The sequence below is a fragment of the Poeciliopsis prolifica genome, unplaced genomic scaffold (genome assembly GCF_027474105.1).
Source record: "Poeciliopsis prolifica strain line A6 unplaced genomic scaffold, Auburn_PproV2 SCAFFOLD027, whole genome shotgun sequence".
In the NCBI taxonomy this organism is placed as follows: Eukaryota; Metazoa; Chordata; class Actinopteri; order Cyprinodontiformes; family Poeciliidae; genus Poeciliopsis; species Poeciliopsis prolifica.
In genome coordinates, this window is record NW_026562402.1 from 2,601,721 (window position 1) to 2,625,705 (window position 23,985).

The 23,985-nt window shown below is 40.7% G+C and overlaps 1 protein-coding gene and 1 long non-coding RNA gene across 3 annotated transcripts in view; both read right to left on the reverse strand.

Moving 5' to 3' along the window:
- LOC129371628 (kelch domain-containing protein 8B-like) overlaps window positions 1–23,985 on the reverse strand; it is a 140,043-nt gene that overhangs the window by 50,438 nt on the left and 65,620 nt on the right. The window lies entirely within an intron of this gene.
- LOC129371634 (uncharacterized) lies at window positions 13,916–17,528 on the reverse strand. 2 transcript variants are annotated; one of them, XR_008607173.1, is made up of 4 exons: window positions 17,018–17,528; window positions 15,017–15,843; window positions 14,758–14,915; window positions 13,916–14,290 (listed from the first exon to the last, which is right to left on the reverse strand). It is a non-coding gene; the product is annotated as an uncharacterized LOC129371634 (long non-coding RNA). The 2 variants fall into 2 exon arrangements; XR_008607172.1 differs by lacking the exon at window positions 17,018–17,528 and having other exon boundaries at window positions 15,017–16,189.

The following is a 23,985-nucleotide window of genomic DNA, read 5'->3' on the forward strand; positions in this document are numbered from 1 at the left end:
CCAAGGCTTTTCAGAGGATCAGTTTGCTTTTTTTTTTTTTTTTTTGTCAGATTTATATTCACACCTTCCCAAATGAACCAGTTTGATTAGAGCGGATTAGACAGGGCAGGTGTGAATGCACGATTTTACGCACCCTTTCAGGTCAGAGCTCTGTTATAAACACATGGGGATTAAAATAAAATAAAAATTCTATTGAAGACAATATCCCCAATTCATAAGGGCATATTATATGCAGTTTTTTTTCAGTTTCCTTATTTTTCATTTTATTTTACATTGGCTAATTGCACTAAATAAAAAAAAATACAATTGTGTTGTTTGCATATGTTTGACCAAGCTTGTGAAGTCTGTTAAAATAAAATAAATGTCAGCTGTTTTTCTGTATCGGATCATTAATGGCTGATACTGAACCTCAGATATCAGTATTGAAAGTGAAGAAAAAGTGAATCAGTGCATCCTTGGAAATGATCTAAAACAGGGGTTTTCAAAGTATGAAAGGATGAGCCCTCCTTCAAGGAGCACAATGCCTCCTGCGCCCCCCCACCCCTTCGACCCCTCAATAATCAACCCACACACAAACAAATGCCACTACAAAACACCTAATAGCTTAGAACCATCTCATCTTTTAAAATGACACTTTATCTGAATAAAAATTTAACATGAACATTTTAAAACATTTTCTCCCATTTTAATTATTTTATCAGGGCCTTTGGATGGCAAATACGCCCTTTTTTCATTTTTCAAATGATAAGAATAACCCCAAACTCATTTTTCATCCGTTTTCTCAAACAAACGTTACATCTGAGCTTCTGAGTTTAATGTTTGCGATACCAACAGTGTTTTCACATCTTAACAAAAACATTTTGATCAGATCTTTGGAACACATCTGTAAATGTTGCACATTTCCTTAAAATTAAAAAATAAATCAAAAACCTAAACAGTTACAAAATTGTGGAGCTGTTTTTGTGGCTCATCTAAACAATTTAAACAAACAATTTATCTCGAACTAAAAGAGCATGCTGTATGAAAGAGCGGAGGCTTACAAAAGAACAAACATTTACGCACGCTATGCGCACCCTTTCTTTTTCTAACACGGTCCTGAATCGTGTGTAACTCATTTTATTTATGATTTTAACTAAATTGGCAACATTACTGTTCAGCTCACCTTAGTTTTAGTGGGAACAAGGTGCTTGTACTTTTGATGCGCAAATCCGGTTAATGCGGGGTTGCACTGTGGAGCGCCAACCAGCAGCCCTGACCGGGATTTGTTTCTAATCATTGCGAGTGCGGAAAACCCACATTCGCAGAGATAGGTTGAAATGAAGGGAATGAGCACGTTTACTAAAAATTTGTCCGTTTTTTCTCTCACACCAGTAGACAGCAAGCAGATAGCTTCTTCTTCGGTTTATTTTTTCCCTCGCACCGCGCCTCCCCTAATGTGCTCTGGCGCCCCCCAGGGGAGGCGCGCCTCACACTTTGAAAACCGCCGATCTAAAATATTAATTTGTGAGGATTAAGTTCCTCTTCCTTCATGGGCCTTGGCAGAGAGTCTTTGACCGTATGGTGGTTCTTTAGGCTGATTTCTAGCAGACATATGCAGTGTGTCTTCAGAAATCTAAGTCAAATCAATCACTAGATCCCTTCTGGGTGTAAAGTCCAAGACAGCAGATGGTAGTTTTCTCCTTCCTGCTTCACTCGGAGAGCAGGACAGGCAGAGGCCCGGTGGTGGGGAGCAAGGTAGGAAAAAACAAAAGACTGCAGTATATAAAAAAATTATAAACTGGAAAGATTGAACTTCAACATATTCAAAACTACAATATTATCGGGACAATCCACATGAACATGTTGCATTGTGTGAGGTTATCTGCATTTTTACCACTCGCTCTGAGAAACAGCAGAAATGAGACTTTGAACCGACGGCTGCATGTTCATCGGCCTTGCAGATGCATCTCTGAAGACTTCGGTCTCTAAAAATACACTAAACACAGCTAGAAAAGGAGAAAACAAGCAAAAAAAAAAAAAAAAAAAAAAAAACAGAGCAGCGTCCCTGATGTGAAACACCAGATAATAAGATCTGAACTTGATCCATTGACTGGAGAGGCTCCTGTGCCATCAGTGCAGCAGCAAACCAGCAGCTCTCATCCTGAAGACTGCTGCTGCAAGCATGTGGTAGGAAAATCATTTTAGTTCATTATTTCCCCACACACAGTTTTAAAGCTTTCATCACGTTTAGTTGTTGTCATTTTAAAAATTAGCCTGCATGTCAGACTGTCACCTTGGGGAAAAACATGATGAATGTTGCCTGAAAACCTCGTAATAGTGAGATAAACTCACTGTTCTGCTTGCACTGCTCACATAGTATGAATTCATTTGGAACTCAATGTATTATACATTATATTTTTTCTAGCTGTTCTGTTTTAAACAAATAGCACTGACACAGCTTTAGGCAAAATAATGTGGAACCAAAATTGACATTACATCCACAAAAACAAAGATAGAACAATAAATAACCTAGTTAGACAGTTTATCAGCTAAGAAAAGTTGATTTACACTTTAAATCTCACCACAATCACATAGAAATTAAAAAAAATAATTTATATTATTTTTGTAATAGAAATTACAAAAAATTATTTTAATTTTATTTTTCCTGAATAGCAATTGTCGTGCCGCCTAATGGAAACGCGACAAAACTCAAGTTTTCAAGATAAAACGTTTTGCTTCGGGATGAGGTGGTTTTATGGTTTTTCAGCAGAATAAAACATGTTTTTTGCAAAACTGCAAATAGAAACACTTTTTCTGCAACAACAGTGGATGTTACTGCTGGATTCTTCTGTGTGGTTTGCAGTTGTTTCTCCACCAGAGCTCTCACAGCATCACACAGTTCATAAAAAGTTGTGTCCTTTTAGAATCCATAGCTCTTCTGTAAAATTGACCAACAAGCCTCACATGAAGCTGCTCCCCATTGTAATGCCTGAATATGATGCCATGGCTGAATTATGAGGATAATCTCATGTAACTGCCATTATTATTCATGCATGATTTTAATTTTATTTCTCACTTAATGGAAACACCCCACAACTGCAAAACTATGTTTCTGGAATACAGACAAAAATTTGTGCACATCTGAAATGGAAACTCAGCCACTGACAACATGTACTTTGGTTCAAATTCCTTCCTTTGTCCTGAATTCCTTGACGTCCTTTTCCTTCCTAACAAACACCTGAGAATGTAACGGCTTCTCCCCCCGCAGCCTCTCTCCATCTCTACTGGCTCCGCTTACTTCATCTCTCTGCAGGACGCACTAATCAGATCTTCTCCGAAGCTGAAATGACGATAACGAAGGACCGTGTTTGTTTCGGGCTGTTTTAACTTGCACAGACAACAGCATAATTGATTCCGCCGCCGAAAAGAGGACATGTATTATATACAGGAGACAATTCTGTTGCCATGCTGTAATTTTATGGATTATAAGTACTGTCAGTTGAAAAAGGTTTTTATCTCTTTGATGTTTTTGTCTTCTAAATGATTTAAAACAAATTCTGTGCTTCAACATAACATCAGAACTGGTTCTCATAGTTAATACCAGATGTATATATGCAGGTGCATGACTGAGGTAAAGCTGCACTCAGCACTAAATGAGTTCCTCAGCTGAAGAGGATGTGAAGCAGCAGCTCGAGAGCCCTGTGTGTGAAAGAATCTGTCTGTCTGAGCACACACGTATGAAGACCCGGGAAAGGCGTGGGCGCCCCATGTCAGATGAAAACAGGAAAGTGTGTTTTCCTCATAATGATGATGATGATGTTGATCAGACACGGAGACAAGGCAGCTCTGACGTTCCACAGGCCGCCATTGTTTGTCAAATACAAGGTAGCCGACATTAACCTAAAGTGACAGCTCGGTGACGCACAGCTCAGACTTCTGCAGTGACACACACTCTCTCACACACACAAAAGCTGTCCAGGCTGCATTTATCTTTCCCGCTTCCCCATTTCTCTGATCTGGCTGCTTGTACAGGAATGACAGGTCTGATTGTGTTGTGCTTCCTGAGCTGAGGTGGGCTGATGACAGGGCGGCGACACGGCGAGCCTTGGCGTTCGCTCGGTTCAAACGTGATGACAAAGCGACATCATTACCCATCATTCCACGGGTGTCAAGGCTGGCACAAACAGGCTGCGACAGCCCGTCTGCTTTGACTGCACTACAAACAGCTCCTGAGGGTGTGTGTGTGTGTGTGTGGGGGGGTGTGTGTGGGTGTGTGTGTGTGTGTGTGTGTGTGTGTGTGTGTGTGTGTGTGGGGGTGTGTGTGTGTGTGTGTGCTAGAAGCTGCTATTGAGGTGCTTCTCTACTGCTGCCCTCAGTTTATTAGAACCAGTTGAAAGTTGGTTGGGAGGTGATCCTAATAATGGGAACAAGACTTTTACTGTAATTCGGGGTGGATGATGTAAACTTTAAATTTTATCAAGATATTATGTGGTATTATTGTGATAACAATAAAATTGACGACAACTATTTATATCTTTTTTTTTTTTTGCATGGATGTGAATGAGTGATGCAGCAATCACAGCCCAACAAATACAAATAATGTTCTTGAATAACCTGAACATGTGAAATGCGCATCTTTAGGACATCAGACACATAAAAAAGTGTGATTTGTATCACTAACCTGCACAAATTGAATGCATTTAACCATATTTTCAAATTGATTGAAGCTCTTATTGAACAAACAGCAAGCAAAATCGTAAAACTAACAATCCCAACAATACAGACCATTTTGAGGGGTTTTAAACATCACTAACTGGAACTTTTTATGACAGTAGATAAAAATTGTCAACACAATTTGAAATTTATCTCAATAAATGTAGTGACAGGCGAAAGCAACAGTCGAACATTTGTCAACATTGTAACGTCGCTTCGTTGGCCCACATGGGAACGTTGTCTACATGGACCAACTTGAAATGTCGTAAGTATGAATTTCACCGGTTGTTTGGATGAAGGACTGCAAGTGATTGTCGCCTCACTGCAACAAGTTCCATAAAGATCGAATGGAGACAAAGCAATGTTGCCTCCCGTGTATCGAGCTCGTAACACTTTTTGGTGCCTAATTGATTACAGTTTCTTATAGAGGAATCTGAATTGATTATCGGCAGGTTAAAGCTCTAAAAACCCCAAAAAGGAACTTGAAGAGATTGGCCACAAAACTATTTTGTTCAAAGATTGTCAGGTTTGAAGTAGTTTCATTCAGTATTTCAGATTTCCAAGATGAATTTTTTTTAATATATTTTTTGTTATTTTCTACAGGTGACTCCGCCAACAAGGAACTTTTTTTTGTGAATTATTTGGAGTTGCGCTCATCAGAAAAATAATGCAAACTACAACGCTCATAAGAAGGGTTGTAAACAGCATATTCGAGAAGCATTGTTGTGATGACGCACTAAAAAGGGAGCGTCAGGATGAGTAGGAGCTTCTTAAAGAGACAGGGTAATTTCACGGCACCTGGGATTGATGTAAAGTTGTTTTGATATATTTAGATATATTTTTAATAACAACTGATTGTAACATAATTACTTGATTGCGCTACAAAATGCCCCTGTATAAAATACATTCTGAAACCACACATATGGGAGTGATGGGACTGATTCTTTAGTTTGTTTCTAACAATGCCTATTTGCTGTATTTGTTCATAATTTTATCACTTTAGCTTTTCCTTCCACTTTGCTCTATAAATTGTCTCAGCTCATATCTTCCTCTGTTTATTTTCCTCATAGTTCTTTTTTTTCTGTGAAAGAGCATCACATGGTAGCCCTCCATTATCTGTTCATCTAGTGGTTTTAATAATACTTGCCTCACTGTGTGAAATCCCAACATTTTATTTTGTAATTTTTCATTTTTATTAAACTTGTGGCTTTCTAAATTATTGACAGTGACCTTTCTCCAATTATGCTGTGTTAAGCAAAGAAAATTAACATAAATATTAATTTAATTTATTCATGAGGAGGATGACATTAACACCTCCACCCTCCACCAGCCCAGTCACTGCTATACAATGTGGCATCTATGATGATTCACATTTAATCCAATATTAATGAGTCTTTCAGAGTCGCCTCCAGACTGACCGGTTGTGTAACACGCTTCTGCTGCTTCAAGAAAAATAAAATGATGCCTACTTAGAGCAAGGTCTTAACTTTTTATGACATCATTAGATCAGACATGATGCAGAGAGGAGCTGTTGTTCTGGAAACAGGCAGTGTTAGAATAACGGCTAACACTCTGGCTCTGGGTGGACTGGTCGTCCTTCAACTGGGAGGTTGGCACATTGGAGAAAAAAAAAGTCCAGCATATTCATTGTACAGTATGTTGAATGACAAGCATGTATTCAATATGTTTGGATAAGGATAAATTAAAAAGCAGTTAGTAAAGTGCTTTGCAGAAACAAGGAAAGAAGTACAATGCCTTTGAATGTTTTCATGCTTTTTCTCTAAATGACCCAAAACTTCTATGTTTCCAATTAGTAATTTAACACAACCAGAATTTTAGCATGTTAATCCCAATGGATTAATTATGCAGATTTTAATGCATCAAACATTTTAGCACAATGAATTGCCATGTTTTACATCAATAAAAATCCATCAAAATAGAGATGGGGGAAGTTTAATTTCAGGGGTTCATCTGACAGGACAGGATATTTGCAGTATTTTTTACAAAGTAGATCAAAGGAATTTGCAATCTGAAAACAAAAGAACAAGCCCACTCATTATTCCACTGTGCCTGACATGGTTGCTTGCTCTTCATGTTGCGCTCTGTAATGTGTAATCTGTAGTAAAATCTGCAGTAATGCACATTTTGATGGCGCTGGTGGCCAATGAGGATGTCAGAACAACTTGACTTAAATTTTTAAATCTGCTCTAATCTGGTGAAGCAACCCAGATTAGAGCAACCCAGATTAGAGTATCTTTCCAATACTAGATGGAAAGACAAAATTGTTTTAAATGGTGGTGGAAATATAATCATTTAAAAACAGTTGAAAAGTTAGCTATTCATTCATCACTGCTTAAATCTACAGATTTAGTTAAAGAAACATCATCCACATGCTACATAAAATGGCAAAGAGTTCAAATGTCTCCCTGTGAGAGTTCAGAGTCGCAGTCCTTTTCTCTTCCCTCCAATTTGCATTAATTAGGCTGGACCTTTATGCAAATTCAGAGCTGTCAAAATGAGGTGTCTCTTTAAACTTCCCATGTTGATTCCAGTGTGAAGAGGGAGGACTTAATGAGAGTAATGGAAATGGCCTTCCTCTCTCCGGACTTGGCAAAAAATGTTCTGTGAAACTTGTCTAGAAGCTTAGGAAGCTACAAGATCTCAGAAAGTTAACCTGAGAAGCAAAGCCACGTGAAATACAGAACAGGGAGAATTTAGACTGGAGGAAATTATGTTGCTATACCAATATGGACCTAAAATAAAGTCTGAAAAATTACTATCAATAACACAAAATTAGGAATTATTATTAGGAACGTGACAACATTTTATATGCAAAAAATGTCCATAAAATGAAAATTAATTTGATGTAAGCAAGTAACTTTGTCTGGTAGAGCAAGTATTGGTTATTATTATGATCCCCAGATAATAAGGTGAGAGTTTTAAGCTAAGCTCTCCAGTGCTTCTCATCACAGCTAAACTAAAAGGCTGTCCCGATTTATTATTGGATCTGGACTGAGCGAGTTCATTCTGAACAATAACGCTTCGACATTTCTGTTTTGTCAGTGTGGTTTCTACAAATTATATATGGAAGCACAATATGGGTTTCACTTTTTAAAATGATTTTTAATTTTTTTTTTTTTTTACTCTCATATGCATTTATCTGGTTGTGATTTATATGTTTAGTTCTTTTATAATCATTTCTTCTTATTTCCATGTGTTCTTTTTGCACATTTCTGTCAGCAAATGCCAACTGTTGTCTCAACAGCTGCTATTCTTGGCCTTCTAAAGTGTCAGAACTTAACCCCAAAGCCCTCTTTAAAAATGTATATGTTTTACACTCACAATACTTGTAAAATCTACAAACACCTTCTGTACAGTAAATACCCTTTGAAAGTCATAAGAAATGTATAAATATAGCAAAAACAAACAGGTTTCAAAGGAGCCTTAGAATTAAGAAAAACTGCAATAATTAATTACTATTTTGTAGTTATTCTTTCTCCTTTTTTTGTCTGTTTTCTGTCTGCTTGTTTAAATACTTTTGAGCCAGTTTAAAAATGTGTGAATGTGAATGTTCTGCACAGGTTTATTTGCCTGCATCCTTTGACAGCACACCCACGCTATTAAACCAAATGACAACATAACCTTCACTGGACAATTTAATCAACCAATAAAATTTCTAATTTGTAGCCAATGGGCCTTTTTGCACAGCTGCGTGGCGTTCGTGCCGACCTGCGCTCATCCTGAAAACAGCTACAGACGGACCTGAAATTGCCACGTTAATGTCCGTGCCCTTTTGTAAGAAAGGTGTGAAATAAAAAGATGGCTGTTGCTAGTCAACCCAACATCTGTACACTATTAACTGGAGATCTTGAAGTGAACTCTGGTACGCCTGAATATGTGGGTCTTTATTCATCCAGATTGTGCTTACAGTGTGTTTTCAAACAAGCTGCCCAGTGGACCATTTGAGAAGTTTAAGTGATATGTAATTTAAACATGACATATATGTGATCTATACACTATTAAATGCTCATTTAGCATTGATTAACCATAGCAGAATGTCATAGTCTCTTCCTCTGCTAACCAAACCAGGTGGATTGGTCTGTTTTCATCCTACTTACCCAGAGAACCAGGTTGGAGCTGCATTAAATGAAAATAAATTTGCTTCATGGAAACAGGCTAATTTAAAAAAACGAAACAAAAAAAAGACTGTTTTTCAATGAAAAAGTTTTGGTGATACGATGAGGTGGGGTCTTTTTTGGTCATGTCAAAATAGATTTATTTTTGTTAAATTGCAAGCACTCTGCTTTATGAGTCACATGATCAACAACTGCTTGTTGAAGAAGATGAAGAAGACGATGACAGGAAATGCTTGAAGCATGACGGATCAGCATGTTTTTTAAAAGCTTATCTCATGAACTAACTTATCCACGTGTGATTTTAATTTCTTATTTGATGGAAAAAAACACTAATATAAAACAGTGTTTTTCGACGCAGCTGAATTCTTGACAAAGCTTTGTATTTGTAATGGAAATGCAGCTACAGTAAAAATCTCACCAACTTTAAGCTACTTGTACAACGATACACAAAAGATTTGCTGCTTTAACTGCATCCAACAATATTCTGTTTTTATTATTATTATTATTATTATTATTATTGGAAACTGTTAAAACTTAGAGGAATAACTTCACTTTGCTCGCTAATTTTCCTCTAGTTTCCCAGATCCAGGGACTTCGCATGTGCAGGGGAAATCATAGAGCAACAACCATTCAACATCAAACTTCAGATATATCTAGAGCTTTATCCAGAGAATTCAATGCATACAGAATGTTACAACAGCATTACACCCAGATTATCAAGAAGTCCAACACATAACAAAACATAGAATTAGGAGAGGCACAAAAATGCCTTTTTGAGAATTGCTCTCACGGCTGCAAACAAAGCAATTTGATCCTTATAAAAACAGACATTTTATAAGGAGATGTAATCCCTGAATTTAAATATATGCATTAAAAGGTGTGTCCTCCCCTTGTAGGGATGTTTCATGTTAATTTTATTACCCTGCTTGAGACCTGTTAAAATCCAAAGGCAAACATATGGAGAGAACAAAGGTCATCCTCAACTAGAGTACCACTCTCCTCCTTTTTACATTCCAGACCAGAATTTATAACCTGCACAAGGCCTGGTGGTTTTCTATTTTAGTAATCTAAGATGCATGCAAATTAGTATGGTTAGACACTAACTAGTTCAGAACGTGCTGTTAATGCTTAAAGTAAATATCTTAATACATTTGATCATACTTCTAGAAGAATTGCTAACCAATTCTTTTCACTAAAACCTTTCTAAAGGTTTTAGTGTTTTACTGAACTCCTAAACAAACACCAAAGAATTTGACTCATCCTGATAAGAGACAGACTCCCTGTGCCTGCAGACCCTTCTTAGTAATTTATGTAAGTTCAGAGAGTCAGCAGTTGTTTTAGTTTGGATCTTTATCTAAGTTCACCTAACTTAAAATCTACTCAAAATGTTCATGCTACATCTAATATTTCATATGCACAAAGGTTAACTGTTCGTAAAGTTATAGTAACCAAACTTATGTTCTCCACAAAACCATTATCCTTCCACCTGATAATTATCTGCTCCTCTCTGTTGGAACTGTGTGGTTGTGACGTGACAGATGTGATAAAGTTCTGATTACTTTTGCAAGGCATCCATAAGTGTTAGGCTTCCTAAAGTAATGAATGTGGTTTCCATTCTGAAATCTGCTGCTATTTCCTTCGAGAAGCAGAGCACGCTTCCAAAAATAGGTCTGAATGGAGTATTTCTTCATGCCTCACCTAGATGTGTCTCTTTGCAGCACTCTGGCACAGTTGCACTTTTTCCCGCCCTGAACGCACTTCAAACACCTGCAGAAGCTGTTTTTTGTTGCCGTTGGAGTCTTTGGGAGCTGGAAGCGATTGTAGCCGAGGCACCGCTCTCTGTCTGTAGAAAAGTTTGCGTCAGCCTCTTGGGGAGCGAACCTCACAGCCGTGGTGTGCACACACAGGTGGCACGGCAGCTTTTCTTAGAGATTAAAAGATTAAAAAAACGGAAATCTGATTTACATTTCAACTTAAGTTAGTGATCTGAGATAACGTCAAGAAGGCTTTCATAGGGCTCAGCTGTGGCATGTAGAGATGTTTTTATTCATAACTGAATTTGGCCCACGGTGAAGTTGTGAGGAAAGGAGAACAGCCGCATACGGCTCTGACAGCATCCTGTGCCTTATTGAAATAACAAATGGTCCAACAGCCACCTGGGAGCACATCTTAACGACAAATGTAGCCCAACTCCGAAACAAAGCAGCTTGGAGACGAGGCAGCTGCTGTTTTCATATCTTAATTACACTGCAGAACATTGTTCCCCTGCAGCGCCTCCAGGTATTTTACAGGCAGCTCATTTTAACCCACAGCCACTGCTTGTCTGTAATCAATACATTAACATGAGCTTGCAAATAACATCCTCTTGTGCAGCTTCACTTTCCTGCACAACAATCACACAGACTTTAAAGCACTGTTAGCTAGTGAGTTAGCACATAACTAATTATTCTCCATTATGGTGATGCATTCCGTGACACCGGATCATTAGCAGAGGACAGCATGCTGGTCTGAATTTATTGGCTGATAGGTTTGTTTGCCCAGGGGAGGCCAGAGCTATTTGTCAGTAACAGAACATCTTGTTGCATCAGCGTGGAAAATATTAGCCAATCACAGCTGAGCTGCAGCTCAACGTGTCATGCTTTACTGTCGGAGTCCAACTGCAGTGCTGCAGTATTTCTATCACAGCATCACCATATTCAACATATTCTATTTTTTTTTTTCTGCTGCAGGAGTAAGATCTGGATCTGGTTACACCACCTGACACTTTTTCATGTTGTCTGTCTATATTCCTTTAAAAAGTTTGATACTTTTGGCCTGAACCTTTTACATATATTTCTATAGATCTATAGGCCCTGGACATGGAACCTGCAAAGACGTCAGATTTTAAGAAAGTTATGATGGAGACCGGGGTTTCAATCACTAATAAAGGATTATTAGTATTTTGTTGTGTATAGTTTATTTACAGATCAAATGTTTCTCGTTTCAGTTCTTCATTTCAGTTACATTGTGACATCTGGTTGGGCGATCTTCCCTGTGGGGAACATGTCAGTTTGTTTCTCATAACTTCTGTGGGTTTTATTTGACTTTGCTGATTGAGTGCTTGACTTTCTTGGTGTCTCCTGAGCAGGAAGGAGCAGCAAAGGCTCCAAGTGTTTACTAGAGTTTTCCATCAGGAAAGGTGATGCTCTGAAGAGTTAAATTTAAGTATAATTTATGCTTTGATTGACCTTACCCAGCCAGCACACCTAGGTGGGCCCCATATGGGATATAAGTGGGCAGGCAATATGGGTCCCAAAAGGGTTTGTCCACGGTTTCCATGGTGGCCCCACATGGGTTTGCCCAAGTAGATTTTAATGGGTGCTGACTGGGTTTTCAGTGGGGCCCATGTGGTTAACTCACATGAGGCCCATCTGTGGCCCACTAGGGTGCTGTCAAGAATATTTACGTGGGTCCCAATTGGGTCTGAACTGGGCTAGAATATGGGTACCAAGTGGGTTTGTCCACGGTTTCCATGGTGGCCCCACATGGGTTTGCCAAGTAAATTTTTATGGGTGCTAACTGGGTTTTCAGTGGGGCCCATGTGGTTAACTCACATGAGGCCCATCTGTGGCCCACTAGGGTGCTGTCAGGAATATTTACCTGGGTCCCAATTGGGTCTGAACTGGGCTAGAATATGGGTACCAAGTGGGTTTGTCCACGGTTTCCATGGTGGCCCCACATGGGTTTGCCCAAGTAGATTTTTATGGGTGCTGACTGGGTTTTTCAGTGGGTCCCACATGGTTAACTCACATGAGGCCCATCTGTGGCCCACTAGGGTGCTGTCAGGAATATTTACCTGGGTCCCAATTGGGTCTGAACTGGGCTAGAATATGGGTACCAAGTGGGTTTGTCCACGGTTTCCATGGTGGCCCCACATGGGTTTGCCCAAGTAAATTTTTATGGGTGCTGACTGGGTTTTCAGGGGCCCATGTGGTTAACTTACATGAGGCTCATCTGTGGCCCACTAGGGTGCTGTAGGGAATATTTACCTGGGTCCCAATTGGGTCTGAACTGGGCTAGAATATGGGTACCAAGTGGGTTTGTCCACGGTTTCCATGGTGGCCCCACATGGGTTTGCCCAAGTAAATTTTAATGGGTGCTAACTGGGTTTTCAGTGGGGCCCATGTGGTTAACTTACATGAGGCTCATCTGTGGCCCACTAGGGTGCTGTCAGGAATATTTACCTGGGTCCCAATTGGGTCTGAACTGGGCTAGAATATGGGTAACAAGTGGGTTTGTCCACGGTTTCCATGGTGGCCCCACATGGGTTTGCCCAGGTTGATTTCAATGGGTGCTGACTGGGTTTTCAGTGGGGCCCATGTGGTTAACTTACATGAGGCTCATCTGTGGCCCACTAGGGTGCTGTAGGGAATATTTACCTGGGTCCCAATTGGGTCTGAACTGGGCTAGAATATGGGTAATAAGTGGGTTTGTCCACGGTTTCCATGGTGGCCCCACATGGGTTTGCCCAAGTAAATTTTTATGGGTGCGACTGGGTTTTCAGTGGGGCCCATGTGGTTAACTTACATGAGGCTCATCTGTGGCCCACTAGGGTGCTGTCAGGAATATTTACCTGGGTCCCAATTGGGTCTGAACTGGGCTAGAATATGGGTAACAAGTGGGTTTGTCCACGGTTTCCATGGTGGCCCCACATGGGTTTGCCCAGGTTGATTTTAATGGGTGCTGACTGGGCTTTCAGTGGGACCCAGATGCCTTAATCCTGTAGGAACAATTCTCATCTAACCTGGATGTGAATTACATTCATAGATATGCAATCTTGATCAACAATCCAAAGTCTAGCTTAAAACGTGTTCAAATAAAAAAAAAAAAAAAAAAGAGATGAAAAATTTATTTTGCTCAAGGCTTTTATTTAGTAATTTAAAATATTGTCAGGAGTATTTTTTACCTCACTACAGCAATTATTAGAACTTCATTAATACTCAGGGAATGGTGCCACAAAAAGAAATCTGCAATATTCACGACATCTTTGAAATAACAGAAGCTATATAACAAACTTATAAAAATATCTATAAATATATATCTATAGATGCACACAAATAAAGACACCTACATATTTTCCTACAGGTCTATAAATGTATACATCTAAATACTATCTATATAACTTTATACACGTATATTCACATTGATACACACAATGTGAATATACACACCTATATAGATCTTTCACAATACATTTTTGTTAAACATTTTTAAAAATAACCTACATGCCATATGCATGCTTAAATTTGAAATCTCTCATACTTTACTGAAACTGTCCATCTTGAAAGACCTCCCCAACCTGAGTTTGAACTGGCAGTCTCTCTAGTCTATTTCCACTTCCACTCGGGCTCCAGTAAACCACTTCGAGAGTCTTTGCTGTATGCTTGTGTGATTCTGTAGATGGATAATTTCTTTTAAGTCCCCTGAAATAACAAGCAAAGGTAGAAATTGTATTAGTGTTTCATTTTAGCACAATGTAACATTCATGAGATTTGCATCTCCCCCTTCATGGGGCAAAAATGCTTGCAGAGATATGCCATAATCAAAAGGACTCGAGTCATCATTATTATGTACAGAAAACTATATTCTTACTGTAAATTTAAAATATATCCATCTATATAAATCAACTACTAGGTTCTATCGTGGTTTTGTGGTTATTTTAATATTGTTTGAAATGCAAACAATATTACCTTCAAATTTTTAAGTTCTTAACAACAGTGAAAGAATACTGTTCAAATAAAACCAAAAATTGAAGACTCAATTTTTAACCTAAAAAACATTACTAAAAATAACAAACAAAAGCATAAAAACAACCAAAATAAATTAACATATGTTTAAGAAAGAAAAGTGAAAAAAAAAAGTTACTCTGACAATAAAAACTGATATTTACCATACAAAACATCAAAGAGACGCAGGTCCAAGAGCTTGTTTCCCATGTTGGCCAAAAAGGTTGAACTGGACTTCCAGTTCATGGGACATGAGGAATCGCACAGCTGGTTGTATTGTGTCATCTAAGGATGCTCCTCCAATTTCTGTAGCCATGGCAACCTTAAGTACAATGACAATAACAGGACAACATTTTGTTTTTGTTCATCAGTTTGTCATTATATCACTCTTATGTGCTTAATTTCACTAACATATTAATCTACCTTTTTCAAATCATTATAAAGTGATCTTCACACGCTGATCCTCTTGAAGCCTGCAAAAATATATATTTTATTAGTGCAATATAACATTTAGACTTTTCAAAAAAATAAAAAAATTAAGGCAAAACAGCCTTTGTATGGATTAACTACTGAAGCCTTATATTGTAAACACTGAACAGTTTTGCAATTATCCTAATTTCTTTGTTAACGTGACAGGACTAAGACAGTAGTATTACTCTTAAGAGAAGTTTAGAAAATCACTATAAATGTAACTAATAAAGCCTAAAACATTGCACATATAAAAAAATTAGAGCTACAATTAAATATAAGTACATTTCACATAACTGCTAGCTAAATATTGCAAAAATATCAAAAAGAATTTCTTCATCTTTCAATATTTGTTTCAGGCTTGGCCACTGATTGACATGATGGGTTTCAATTTACGGACCCACATGCAGTAACCACACGTTGGATAGGGATGAGTGAGTGATTTATTTACAACAGGACAAAATAAAATCTATTTCCCGGACATCAGCGGAAGGGTGAGGACCACTCGACCAGGTTGGCCTGAAACGAGAACTTAGTTATGACGGGCTTAGAATGAGTGATCGGAGGGGAAACAGGAACAGGCTTACTTCGGTGCGGGTCTTTCGAGGCGTGGGTGTGAGATGCCAGGTTCCTGAGAGAGGGTGTGCAGCGGTTCCGAAGGTAAATGCGAGGTGGGAATGGAAGAGAGCTGGAAGCTCAAAGGGTGGAGTGGAGGCAGTGGAATCGGCGGAGCGAGCACGCAGGTATTCACTGGTGAGTTCTCGAATGAGGCGACAAAACCCCTAGGATCGAACAAACACAGAGACCAGGTGACTTCTAGTAGACACAGAAACGTTCTCAGAAAACTGTTCACAACAGGAGAGGCCAGAGTGACTACCGGTGTATGCAACCATCTAGCATACACCAGTAGAATCTTCAGTCAATCTAGCGTAGACTGAAGATTCTGCTGCTCCTCCACCTGTGCCAAGCTCCACGGGCTCCTCGCTGAAATAAGATGCGACACTCACATACACACACAGGAACCCTGACACTGATGACTACTCTAGACCAACACAATAGCGGCAGATTGAAATAAACTATGACATAACAAAACGCTTTAAAGTGTCACACAACAATTAAAAAAAAATTTAAAAATATGAACTACAATGCCTTCATCCTATTTACAAAAAACCTTTTAGGCCCAATATACTGAAACCACATGGGCCCCATATAGTGTTCCCATTTCTGTCCCATGCCCAGTTAGCCCACGTTAATGCTGAATTGGGCCCATACATTTAACCCAATTGAGCCAACAATATGAGTCCCATTTCGGTTAACCTTTTGAGCCTCACGCAGTTGGCCCAGATAAAACCCATGCCCTCTTATCATTACCTATATAGCCCAAAGCTAAACGATTCAATGCAGTTTTATTGAAAAAAACGACAATAATAATCTTGCATGGGTCCCAGCCAAACCAGCCTGAATCCATACATGAGACCCACCCATGCATGCTGATGTGACTGAGAAAGATTATTAAAAGCCCAAGTACATAGAATGAAAGCACAATAGTTACTCTTTTTAAATCATACAAATGGTTTTATTGTGTCCAGACACTGTAACAACCTCTGCTAGCAACATAGATTCTTCAGTGAACCGATTTCATTCTGCCTCGTTGGCGCTCAAATGAACCAATGGCAGCTCAACAAATAGAATGGCGGCGGTATTTGAAAATGGTTTGGCCCACAACGCTGCGTTTGAAATCGGTCTGCACTAAAATCTGCTTATTGTGTGTAGCTGTGTGTGTTAGCAATATCAGAAAAAGTATCACCCTAAAGAAAAGCAAAAATAACAATAACAATTAAGTCTCTTTTGGGATACTGTCGTCCGATTTGTTACGAGCAACAATTTTTTTTAACAAGCGATTTAAAATCTCTCCCTAAAATTTGGTACTAGGTAAAACAGAAGAAATGTACTTACAGATTCTTTCGTAGATCAGCCAACAGGCAGACTCCGCGCCAACGGACTGATGAAGAGAACAGGCTTGATTTTGAAACCGCATATCCATCCGCGGGTCATTTTACGTTTTCCAAGAAACACAAGATTAATTTTTGAGAGTGCTACATCGGTTTAACAAATGTAAAACCGATGTAGCAAAAGTTCTCAATGTAAATAAATACATTTCGTTGTCCTCCTTATTCAAATATGTTTTGGAACTATTTTCTTCAGTGGATGTGTAAAGTGCCTACCGGTACTTCAATTCACCAACCTTTATTGGCAACGGTGCCTCAGAGCAAACAATGAACAAAAAGGTAATTGGAACCAAATGAATCATTAACAGAAATGTTACGTTTTTTTATTTTTTATTTTTATTTATACTGATGACTTGGAAAATGTTTGCAAATATATGAAAAAACAGATGCTCAAAATTTTACTCTTGTCTCTCACTTGCTAATGAGTTTTGTTTATTTTCTAAACATTTTGTGATATTTTTCACAATGGTCTAATCTGAACTATTTGTCCAAATAAAAATTTAAATCTTGCTGCGAACAGGCTGCAGTAAACTCTATCGATGTCTAAACATCCAATTGATAAAAAATAATAATAAAAATAAAATAAAAAGTTATTATTATTAAAAATAAAACAAGGACTAAAGCTCAACCATGACCACTCTGTGCTTAATTTTGAGTAAGCACCAGAATATGAGTTTACGTATATATTTCAAACAGATTATTTCAAAAAAAATGTTTTAAGACATTCAGACTGCAATAATAAAATGAAAAAAAAGTTAGGGGTTCAAAGTGTAGCAAGAGCAATACTGAACTGGCTTTTGCTTTGACATACAGTGAAAAGTTTGAAAGTGACAGGGTAACCACATTGTCGATTAAAATGTTCTACAATTTTGTCCCATTTAGACCATGAAAAAAAGTACTAGGGGCTACATTTTCCTGCCCAGGTCCAACCCATGTATGGTTAGCCCATGCTCATGTCATGTTAGTTTAATGTGGACAGCCCACATTGGGCTTCTCATGTGGGGCCCATGATACTGAAACCACATGGGCCCCAAATAGTGTTGCCCATTTCTGTCCCATTTCCAGTTAGCCCACATTGTTGCTGAATAGGGCCCATACATTTAGCCCAAATGGGCCAGCCCATAGGGGTCCCATTTTAGTTAACCATATGTGTCCCATGAGGTTTGCCCAGATAAAACCCATGACCACTCATTACCCATATGGCCTACTACAAACCCAAGGGGGGCCCACTCATGCGTACTGGCTTGGAGACTGGACTGGACTGTTCTAGCATAAAATAATAACATGAAAAAATGTTAAGGGTTCAAAGTGTGGCTAGAGCAATACTGAACTGGTTTAAAAAAATAAAGCATTGTAGAATTATTTTTAATGTTTTAATATCCTGGTCCTCTGGAAGCCTATTGTTTGTAAATGAGCCAGGCATAGATATCACACAGTGAACATGTTTTAGGTTCAAACATTAGGAAGACATGGATGTTCTGTTCTATCAGCAAAATATATCCTTGGGTGATCTCCAAGACGAGGTCACCTTCGTCCTGGAGACCTCGACAATGGTCAAGGTCACCAACCTTTACTATCGTCGAGGTTTCCTACAAGGAAAAAATTAAATTCTACAATTTACCTTACATCAACTCCATTAGAGGCCAGCTGAGTAACAATTGCCTTGGCAAAGACTATAAAGCTGACATCTCGGGTAATTCTTTCCAAGTTTTGAGAATCTTGCTCTTGCAGCTTTTGCTTTGACATACAGTCAAAATTTTGAAAGTGACAGGTTAACTACAGGGGTTGGACAATGAAACTGAAACACCTGGTTTTAGACCACAATAACTTATTAGCGTGGTGTAGGGCCTCCTTTTGAGGCCAATACAGCATCAATTCGTCTTGGACAAGTATGGGGCCAAGGGAATGCCATGATATGGCAGCCCACACCATCAATGATCCACCCCCATGCTTCACTCTGGCATACAACACTCTGGCTGGAATGCATCTTTGGGGCTTCTCCACACCGTAACTCTCCCGGATGTGGGGAAAACAGTAAAGGTAGACTCATCAGAGAACAATACATGTTTCACATTGTCCACAGCACAAGATTTTCGCTCCTTGCACCATTGAAACCGACGTTTGGCATTGATACGAGTGACCAAAAGTTTGGCTATAGCAGCCCGGCTGTGTATATTGACCATGTGGAGCTCCCGACGGACAGTTTTGGTGGAAACAGGAGAGTTGAGGTGCACATTTAATTCTACCGTGATTTGGGCACCGTGGTTTTATGTTTTTGGGATACAATCCAGGTTAGCACCCAAACATCTCTTTAAGACAGCTTCATCTTGCATCCACAGTTAATCCTGTTAGATGTGGTTCGTCATTCTTGGTGGTATGCTGACATTACCCTGGATACTGTGGCTCTTGATAATCACAAAGACTTGCTGTCTTGGTGAACAATTTGCCCTCTTTTGAACTCCAGTATGTCCCAAATAATGTTATGTGCATTGCAATATTTTGAGCAAAACTGTGCTCTTACCCTGCTAATTGGACCTTCACACTCTGCTCTTACTGTTGCAATGTGCAATTCATGAAGATTGGCCACCAGGCTAGTCCAATTCAGGCATGAAACCTCCCACACTAAAATGAGAGGTGTTTCAGTTTCATTGTCCAACCCCTGTACATTGTTCTACAATTTTGTCTCATTTAGCCCACTTAAAAAAGGACTGGGGTCTACATATCCACACCCAGGTCCAACCTGGGCGTGGATATGTACTGACCACACTGAACCCACAGTGGGTTCAGTGTGGTCAGCCCACATGGTCTCCCCATGTTGGGCCCATGACATGAGCCCATGCTGATGTCATGTGGGTTCAGTGTGGTCTGCCCACATGGTCTCCCCATGTTGGGCCCATGATACTGAAACCACATGGGCCCCACATAGTTTTGCCCAGTTCTATCCCATTCCCAGTTAGCCCACTTAAAAAAGGACTGGGGCCTACATATCCACACCCAGGTCTAACCCATATATGGTCAGCCCATGCTGATGTCATGTGGGTTCAATGTGGTCTGCCCACATGGGCTTCCCATGTTGGGCCCATGATACTGAAACCACATGGGCCCCATATACTGTTGCCCAGTACTATCCCATTCCCAGATAGCCCACTTAAAAAAGGACTGGGGCCCACATATCCACACCCAGGTCTAACCCATATATGGTCAGCCCATGTTGATGTCATGTGGGTTCAATGTGGTCAGCCCACATGGGCTTCCCATGTTGGGCCCATGATACTAGAACCACATGGGCCCCACATACTGTTGCCCAGTACTATCCCATTCCCAGATAGCCCACTTAAAAAAGGACTGGGGCCCACATATCCACACCCAGGTCTAACCCATATATGGTCAGCCCATGCTGATGTCATGTGGGTTCAATGTGGTCAGCCCACATGGGCTTCCCATGTTGGGCCCATGATACTAGAACCACATGGGCCCCACATACTGTTGCCGAGTACTATCCCATTCCCAGATAGCCCACTTAAAAAAGGACTGGGGCCCACATATCCACACCCAGGTCTAACCCATATATGGTCAGCCCATGCTGATGTCATGTGGGTTCAATGTGGTCAGCCCACATGGGCTTCCCATGTTGGGCCCATGATACTAGAACCACATGGGCCCCACATACTGTTGCCCAGTACTATCCCATTCCCAGATAGCCCACTTAAAAAAGGACTGGGGCCCACATATCCACACCCAGGTCTAACCCATATATGGTCAGCCCATGCTGACGTCATGTGGGTTCAATGTGGTCAGCCCACATGGGCTTCCCATGTTGGGCCCATGATACTAGAACCACATGGGCCCCACATACTGTTGCCCAGTACTATCCCATTCCCAGATAGCCCACTTAAAAAAGGACTGGGGCCTACATATCCACACCCAGGTCTAACCCATATATGGTCAGCCCATGCTGATGTCATGTGGGTTCAATGTGGTCAGCCCACATGGGCTTCCCATGTTGGGCCCATGATACTGAAACCACATGGGCCCCACATAGTTTTGCCCAGTTCTATCCCATTCCCAGTTAGCCCACTTAAAAAAGGACTGGGGCCTACATATCCACACCCAGGTCTAACCCATAGATGGTCAGCCCATGCTGATGTCATGTGGGTTCAATGTGGTCTGCCCACATGGGCTTCCCATGTTGGGCCCATGATACTGAAACCACATGGGCCCCATATACTGTTGCCCAGTACTATCCCATTCCCAGATAGCCCACTTAAAAAAGGACTGGGGCCCACATATCCACACCCAGGTCTAACCCATATATGGTCAGCCCATGTTGATGTCATGTGGGTTCAATGTGGTCAGCCCACATGGGCTTCCCATGTTGGGCCCATGATACTAGAACCACATGGGCCCCACATACTGTTGCCCAGTACTATCCCATTCCCAGATAGCCCACTTAAAAAAGGACTGGGGCCCACATATCCACACCCAGGTCTAACCCATATATGGTCAGCCCATGCTGATGTCATGTGGGTTCAATGTGGTCTGCCCACATGGGCTTCCCATGTTGGGCCCATGATACTGAAACCACATGGCCCCCATATACTGTTGCCCAGTACTATCCCATTCCCAGATAGCCCACTTAAAAAAGGACTGGGGCCTACATATCCACACCCAGGTCTAACCCATATGGTCAGCCCATGCTGATGTCATGTGGGTTCAATGTGGTCAGCCCACATGGGCTTCCCATGTTGGGCCCATGATACTAGAACCACATGGGCCCCACATACTGTTGCCCAGTACTATCCCATTCCCAGATAGCCCACTTAAAAAAGGACTGGGGCCCACATATCCACACCCAGGTCTAACCCATATATGGTCAGCCCATGCTGATGTCATGTGGGTTCAATGTGGTCAGCCCACATGGGCTTCCCATGTTGGGCCCATGATACTAGAACCACATGGGCCCCACATACTGTTGCCCAGTACTATCCCATTCCCAGATAGCCCACTTAAAAAAGGACTGGGGCCCACATATCCACACCCAGGTCTAACCCATATATGGTCAGCCCATGCTGATGTCATGTGGGTTCAATGTGGTCAGCCCACATGGGCTTCCCATGTTGGGCCCATGATACTAGAACCACATGGGCCCCACATACTGTTGCCCAGTACTATCCCATTCCCAGATAGCCCACTTAAAAAAGGACTGGGGCCCACATATCCACACCCAGGTCTAACCCATATATGGTCAGCCCATGCTGATGTCATGTGGGTTCAATGTGGTCAGCCCACATGGGTTTCCCATGTTGGGCCCATGATACTAGAACCACATGGGCCCCACATACTGTTGCCCAGTACTATCCCATTCCAGATAGCCCACTTAAAAAAGGACTGGGGCCCACATATCCACACCCAGGTCTAACCCATATATGGTCAGCCCATGCTGATGTCATGTGGGTTCAATGTGGTCAGCCCACATGGGCTTCCCATGTTGGGCCCATGATACTAGAACCACATGGGCCCCACATACTGTTGCCCAGTACTATCCCATTCCCAGATAGCCCACTTAAAAAAGGACTGGGGCCCACATATCCACACCCAGGTCTAACCCATATATGGTCAGCCCATGCTGATGTCATGTGGGTTCAATGTGGTCTGCCCACATGGGCTTCCCATGTTGGGCCCATGATACTGAAACCACATGGGCCCCATATACTGTTGCCCAGTACTATCCCATTCCCAGATAGCCCACCTAGTTGCTGAATAGGGCCCATGCATTTAGCCCATATGGGCCAGCCCATATGGGTCTCATTTTAGGTTAACCATATGTGTCCCATGCAGTTCGCCCAGATAAAACCCATGCCCACTCATTACCCATGTAGCCCACATCAAACACAAGTGGGGCCCACTCATGCGTGCTGGCTGGGTTAGATTAGTTCAGTTCTACTGATTTGCATGCATGTGAATATTCATCAGTATCATTTATTGTTTTTGTGTTATGTTTGTGTGAATAATGTTTGTTTCTTGGTTTGGTTTGGTTACCCTTTACTTGGTATGAGTGGTGAAATTGCCCCAGGTGTAAAAGCCAGCCTCTTTGTCTCCCTGTGTAATTGGTGTCGGTGCAAATGTAGCATGCAGCTGTGAATAAATCCACATCGACTGCATTTTGTCGTCACGCCTCCTTTTTACACGCTGAGCCTCCGCCGGTGGAAGTGACAGTGAATACGCAAACAGATCGACAGACAGGGAGAAAAAAGATTGATGGACAGATCGATGGATGGATAAATGGAGGGATTGCTGGACGTATGGTTGGATGAACAGATGCAGGGTGGGACAGAGAACTGTCTGGTGCATTGATGAGCAGATGGGTTGTTCCGTTTCCATGGTAATATTAGTAAATGGTTGAATTGTTAAAAGAATGAATTAGACAATAGACCTCTAGAACCAAATCTTTTCCTATTGTGAGCTTTTTCCATACGTAAGAAAAATATGTCAATTAGAAGCTTTCTAGGATTTTCTAGAAGAATAAATGCTAGATTTGTACAAACTATGTGAAACTTTGAAATTAAATCTTTTCCAGAATAACTGTATGTCTAAAATATGTTCAAAATGACATGAGATCCACTTCAACCATGGACTCACTGAACATATTGATCAGTGATCAATATATTACTCTAAACCAAATTAGGAATAATAACAGTATGTACTGTTGTAACAGTATCTGTAGTCAGACATTCTCCAAACACATGCGCTGCATTTTGCAGCAGTGAAGTGAAGCAGAAAACGGCATCAGCTTGAAATGGGAGCATTGATGCCAACTTCGCGATGTTGTTGATGTATTTGGTGACTTTCATCAACACCCCACCCTAAAAAAAGTAACTAGAAATCATAACTAGTTCTTCTCTCTGGTTTACTGGT